This window comes from Populus euphratica, unplaced genomic scaffold (assembly GCF_000495115.2).
Source record: "Populus euphratica unplaced genomic scaffold, PopEup_1.0 scaffold18.1, whole genome shotgun sequence".
Classification (NCBI taxonomy): domain Eukaryota; kingdom Viridiplantae; phylum Streptophyta; class Magnoliopsida; order Malpighiales; family Salicaceae; genus Populus; species Populus euphratica.
The window spans coordinates 733,602-740,456 of NW_011499881.1; the positions used below are offsets into that span (position 1 = coordinate 733,602).

The window sequence follows — 6,855 nt, forward strand, 5'->3', positions numbered from 1 at the left end:
TAATTATATAATTATTTGTATAAAATTGTATATATGCGTAGATCAAAAACCAGAGCTGGTCGCTCATGTAACGTCGTAGCTAGTTCGTCTAGCAGCGATGATAATATCTCCTTAGGTGCTCTGAAAAAGAAGCACCTACACCACTTGTGCCGTCAACCGAGGCTGCCTCTTCCAGCGCTACTTCACAGCGCAGAGGTGGCGTGCCTTCGCAGCGGAATCAATTTACCCGTCAATACGAGGCACAATGGAAGAATGACCTTTCAATGTAAGTTAAAGCACAATGGAAGGATGACCTTTCAATGTAAGTTTGTTAAGGTTTTAGTTTTTTAAGGTTTTAGTTTTTTCTTTTTTATATTACAACATAATTTATGAAATAATCATTATTGAATTTATTTCATTTATTTTCAGGTTCACAAATATTGAAGCTGCCCGAGTAATATCATCGGTGTTTAAATCGTCGATGAAAATTCTATTGTTTCAGTGAAGTCAGATATCAAAGCATCCTGGATGGATGCCTCAAATCAATGCATAGTTTTAGAGGTTTGAGGTTGGTATTAATTTATAATTTAAATAAGTTACAATATAATTCACTGCGTTTGTTTGAAACATAACTTTCATGATTGTAGTTTAAAAAAAATATAATTAGTTAAATTTAGAAATGTATTTAGTAAAAATTATAGTTGAGATTTATGTATAAAAAAATATATAAAATATCTATTTATGTTTGTTTTTTAAAAGTTTTTTTTACTTGAAAATGCAAAAAAAATAATTTTAAGTAAAGAAAAAAATCAAAATTAAAAAAAAATGCTTTTAAAACTAAAAAATAAACAGAGTTTTATAAAACTCAATTAAAAAAATATATAAAAATTACTTCACAAAATTTACATTTTAAACTTAATTTTTTGATGAACTAGATAATATAAAATAATGTAGTTTGGTATATTTCTAAACATCTAATTATATTTGTAACACTGTAAATACAGAAATATGTGCAAAACAAATGAGCCTTTATCAACACTCCCAACTAAATTTGACAATGTCAGACAATATTAAGAGAAAAAAGAAGGCAAATCATCCTTTTGCCGCTTGTATCTTGTCCGGAAAAAAGAACTGATTTGATGCTTTTCATAGGAGATAAATAGTCCACAGTTCCCTTTGCCTGGTCAATCTAGACAGGAACACACATGGAATAACAATGAAATCAATTTGTCTGGGACAACCGTGAATGGAAGAAGACACATGATAGAACAACCAACAGTTTATGTAAATGGATTGATGCAACAAGTATTTACATATCCTGCTGGGAAATCAATGATTTCCTGGTATGCAATGGGCATTGCCATCTCCCATCACACTCCATGGACAATTAGTCAATCCCATTTCTTTACTGGGGTAACGATTCTCACAAGCAAGCATTCTGAACTGTATATACTTACTGTGTTCATAGCATCGTAAACTACTCACAATTCTAAGCACTCACGAATAAACATCTGAATGGGGTCGACATCTGGAGTTCAGACCCCTCGATCGCATTCACTTGTTTGGGTTAACAGCTTGATTTGAATCAATAACATTAACATTACATGTTCTAGCTTCAGATAAGGATGCTCACATATCCTGCTAAAAAAACTTTGTTCAACATGTAGTTGTACATCTAAAATGACATTGCATATTTTCTGTATTCTTTTTTTGGTGATCAATCGAATGCAGTTTATGAAAAGCCTCAGTTACCCAATAAATTGAAAAGGAGAGAATTAAATCTCCAAAGAAGAATTCTGTTCGTCAGCTTCTTTTAACCTTTTTTTCTCATGTAAACCTGTATGACGATGTCAGTAAAATAACCTTAGGGCATGATAGACAACTGGGTTGAAAAAAACATCAAAAGGAAGGGATGGAGAGCTGAGAATATACGTTTCTTCTCTTCTCTTCTTTTTCTTCTTAAACTCTCCATGTGTATACGTTTTTCGGCCCTATCTTTCACATCACCTGAGAACAGGATAAAGAGCTATTATAGAAGCCAGAAATCAAACAAAGTGGAAAGAAAGAGGATGGCAAATATGTACGATTTGTATCTCCTTGCTTATTCCTATTAAGCACATTTTCAGGATGAGAACCAAGGTCAGAAAAGCTTTCAGTGCATTTTCAAAGCTACCAGTGACATGATGAGCCTTTTAAAAAATTGCATACATCAGCAACTAGTCACGAATTGGATCTTCTGTTCGTATAATTAGAAAAGCCTCACAAGTTTTACTCCACGTTCAATTTCTGGATAATCAGCACAAGCCTATCCAGGGGTTGCCGTGAGGACTCTTTTAATTAACAAAATAGCTGGCCTTCCAGCTTTGATCCTCGCAGATGTGCACACAAGGTGTACCAAATACTGGAGGGAGTGGACTGGTGGTATTAGGTTTGGGCACTATCTCGTTCTTTAGAGGAGTAAATGGAAATGGTGGCTGCGTTGAAGGGGGAGCCAAAGTTAGGACACCCCAGGAAATCATTCTTTGCAACTACCACTGCTCTCTTGTGCTCAAGCCACATAATTTCACTATCTTGCCGGGGAAAAAAATTCTCTCCACCAAAGAATTATTATGCAACTGAATATTATAAACCGACAGCGTTTTATAGCAAACTTAGCTACATTGATTATTTAAATGATTCATGTACTATAACCCAAGATATGATCACCATCACAAAGTATAGAATAGTTTCAAAGAAAAGAAAACACTCATATTGATGTCCAGACGTTACCAGATTTTGAATTTAGAGCTCTGCATAATTATGTTCAATAAAGAAATCATGAAAAGTAGGGAAGAATGCGATAGTGAAATTATTCCTCCTGGCCAGCACTTCGGAGTGACTGGAGTGGCTCCACACAATCTTGAACAGTAACCACCGAGTTCATTTTTTTTGTAATCTCCCAAATCTAAAATTTGGCTGATAATTCTCCAAACTGATGCTGCAGGAGATGTGAAGTTCTAGCCTGTGGGAAAAGTTGCAGTCAGTAGTTAAAATCCTTACACTTGAAAATTAAGTTTATTTACTTTAGGATACCATGACACAACATGGGGGGTGATCTATTCAAGCATAATCTGAAATATGGATACCAGCCAAACTAGATTGCCAGTTGCCGCTAATGCTCCTGCTGCCCCCTAAGAGTTGCATGCCACATACAAAGCATCCATGCACCATCAATAGCCAACATCAAAATTATTACAACCTGCAGCTGAATAAATTAGCCATTCAGGTTTTATTCAACCGACCGAGATTCTAACACTACACAGAATTTAGCATAAGCTGCAAACTCCTAGTAAATACTGTAGCAAAGCTCTGGTAGCTTGTGTATCAACCAACAATTACCATGCAGACTTCATCATTCAAACATGTATTAATAAGGAATATAGAAACAAAAATCTCAGTATATAGGTTACTTATTTTATTACCAGGCAGAGTGTTAAGCTCCTGCAAGTTAAATCCAAAAGAAATTACTGTAATCGCCTGTTCAATGAAAAAGGAATGGCCAAACTCTCAAATTTCACAGAACAAAACGAGAATAAGAAACCTTTCATAGTAAACAAAACCTGTTGTAAATTTTTCAATTGCATGGAGTTTCACTCTTTCCTTCTCACTGTCATCATTCTCCACCATTAACTCAACTGAGTCTGCATTTCGCTCAAACCCGGTTTTATTTGCCTTCTCCTATAAAAGCACATGCACACGCACCAGTTACAGAATGAAGCAGAAGTAGTGTTTCAGTGACAAATTAAGTAGACAAAAATAAGGAGATTCCCTGATTCACATTGTCCAAGCAAACGATTTATATACCTGGGAATCGTTACTGTAATCTTGTCTATTTGACGTGTAAGAGACAGCCTTCTCATCACCTCTGGCAAGTACAATTCTTCAAAAGGAAATGTCTGAAAACTTTCCTGCATAAACAGAGGAGATCATCCTACAATTATTTGAGGCAATCCTTAAATACTGACCCTTTGTTAATAAAAACAAAGAGAGACAACCATTCGGGCAATAATTCAATACTACAATCTAGGGCTCGCTGTGAAAAAAGCAAGAATACTGAGTGCTGCGTTGATATAATTGATGCCAAATGGAAAAAATCTAATGTTTAACTTTCCAAAATCCTCAATCATAAAATGATTTGCACAAAGAAGAAAATTTTGATGTATCATTTGACAAGATAAGGGCAATGCTGCATCCATCAGTAAAAGCATCAAAATTTGCAGTCCTCCCACTTCGGTGAACATAAACCTAACAAAAAGATCAAATGAAATTAAACAGATAAACAAAAGAAACAGCAACTTTTTAAAAATGTGAATTAAAGCATCCCAATTTTTACTTCTGCTGAATGTGGAAGCTGATAGTGAACAACAGTTCGGACACCAGGAATGTCGAGGCCTCTTGCAGCAACATCCGTGGCAACAAGAATATATAGCATGTTCATTTGGACGAAAATGGTCAACTGCCAGCATTAAACACACGGGAGAAAGTGGTTGGTGTTGAAGAAAACACAAAACAATGCATGCTTCTGACATACAAAATCACATATTTACTTATTCAATTATTTAGTTGACAACTGCACTCATGCATTAGCTATAAACTCAGCACCAGATGCAAAATTCAAACCAAAAAATGAATTATCACAGTTTGAATAAAATAAGAGAAAGGAAAAAAATAAATCACAAACCTTCAAACGATCTCGCTGCTGCATCTGAACATGAAGTGTCCACATATTGATGCATAGAATTCACAGAAGGGCAGAAATATGGTGCAAAGCTGCAATCGATATGCAGAAAACAATTGCGCGACCTTGTCCATGAACATTCAATATATAATAAGGTAAGCATCTTTATCTTCTTCCCTACATCTGCAGTCATTATACTTACATTGAGAAAGCAACTGCTGCAAAATGATAAAATAAAATTTTGTTAAAAACAAAAACATGAACATTACATGTAAAGTGCAAAACCAAAGGCAAAAGGTGCAAGTGATACTTTCATTGACACCTCTTGAAAGAATTACACAAGTTAATCAAGGTGAAGATGTACAGGTCAGAGTGAGCAAGAAGAGATCCAAACAATCTTATATAAAATCTGTTCCATGTGCTATAAATAAGGATAAAAAGAATGCAAACAAATAAAGGATGCAGCCATTTAACTACAGCCCTTCATATTTCTCAGGACAAGCCAGATGACCGAGGAATACTATTTTGGCCATGCAAACCAGTCTACAGACATGAATTTGCAGACGTGCATGTGTGCATGTTGGGAAGTCAGAGCATATATCTATCAACAAGGCCTACTCAATTGTAAAATATTTAGTGGTAAAATACATTTAGAAATCCAGTAAAAGCTCCAGAACAACCCTCCAAGTACATTGTCAACTACTTAGATTCATACATTAATAGCTGCAGAAATTCAAATGTGAGACAAATACTCCATAAATGATTCCTCGAGCTTATTTGCGACAATCGACACCTTTGTCAGATCAATGATGGTAGCATTAACTCTCATTCCTGCTCGTTCAGGGAGCATTTCTATAGAATTCAGTCCTGCAACAGTTGATTGCTTTGTTTTTATTGAGCCACGCTTTAGCTTCTTGCGAAAATCAGCAGATAATGCTATAGTTGCAGAAAACACAAAAGTCCGTCTTTTCTTTCTTCGCATGCTAGAAAATGTCTCACAATTTTCTGAACTTTTAGACTGTCCTCCAATTGAACCACCAGCCATGGGCAACATGTCAATAATAGACTGCAACTCATAAAAAAGTCCATTTTCAATCATTCAATCCAGCTCATCCAGCACAAAGAAAGATAATAAATGCAACTGCAAGAAGCAAAGAAAAGAGTAAAATAATGCTTTGAACAAGACAGTATGCCATATGAATGGGGTGCTGAAATGGAGGATTTGAGGTAAAGTACTTTTTGATGAAGTCACAAATACACATTGATGAGAAATGGATTAGGAATCTTGCATGTTCAGGTAAGAAAATGTTGAAGATTCTGAAGTAATTAAGGCAGATTTGAAGCTGATATGTTGGGAGTAAAAACAGAAAGTCAGATATCCTTTCCTATAAATTAGAGCCTAGCAATAATACCTATTTATGTGTAGTTAATAGTTGTCCTAATATAGATATGTAGATGTTGTATATATTTAACCAATGTTAAGAATGCCTTCTTACATGGAGAGTTGGAAGAAGAAGTTTATATGGATCCACCACCAGGATTCAGTCACTCCCTGAGAAACAAAAAACAAAGTGTTGTGTCAAGATCAAGTGCAGAAGCAGAATTCAGATCAATGGCCCTTGGAATTTGTGAGTTGCTATGGATGAAGATTATCATAGAAGATTTAAGAATCAAGTGGGATGAACCAATGAAGTTGTACTGTGATAATAAGTCTGCCATTGCAATAGCTCACAATCCAGTACAACATGATAGAACTAAACATGTGGAGATAGACAGACATTTCATCAAAGAAAAGTTAGAGAGTGGATTGATATGCACTCCCTATGTGCCTACCGGAGAACAACTTGCTGACATACTTACTAAAGGTGTTCAGAATCCTATGTTCAAAAAAACCTTGGACAAGCTGGGAATGAAAGATCTCTTCCATCCAGCTTGAGGGGGAGTGTTGAAGATTCTGAAGTAATTAAGACAGATTTGAAGTTGATTTGTTGAGAGTAAAAACAGAAAGTCAGATACCTTTTCCTATAAATTAGAACCTAGCAATGATACCTATTTATGTGTAGTTAATAGTTGTCCTAATATAAATATGTAGATGCTGTATATATTCAACAATTCATTATGAAATAAAGTGAGAAGTCAGAATTTAACAACTCTCCATA

The 6,855-nt window shown here is 35.2% G+C and overlaps 2 long non-coding RNA genes across 2 annotated transcripts in view; both read right to left on the reverse strand.

The window, feature by feature from the left end:
- Nucleotides 1-1,393: 1,393 nt before the first annotated feature.
- LOC105129389 (uncharacterized) lies at nt 1,394-3,429 on the reverse strand. The gene is made up of 3 exons (XR_843062.1): nt 3,105-3,429; nt 1,912-2,980; nt 1,394-1,816 (listed from the first exon to the last, which is right to left on the reverse strand). It is a non-coding gene; the product is annotated as an uncharacterized LOC105129389 (long non-coding RNA).
- Nucleotides 3,430-3,600: 171 nt separating this feature from the next.
- Nucleotides 3,601-6,855, reverse strand: part of LOC105129388 (uncharacterized) — a 15,087-nt gene continuing 11,832 nt past the window's right edge. The window contains exons 3-6 of the long non-coding RNA XR_843061.1: nt 5,412-5,762; nt 4,700-4,914; nt 3,823-3,926; nt 3,601-3,696 (exon numbers count right to left, since the gene is read on the reverse strand). This is a non-coding gene — a long non-coding RNA (uncharacterized LOC105129388). The remainder of the gene's footprint in view (nt 3,697-3,822; nt 3,927-4,699; nt 4,915-5,411; nt 5,763-6,855) is intronic.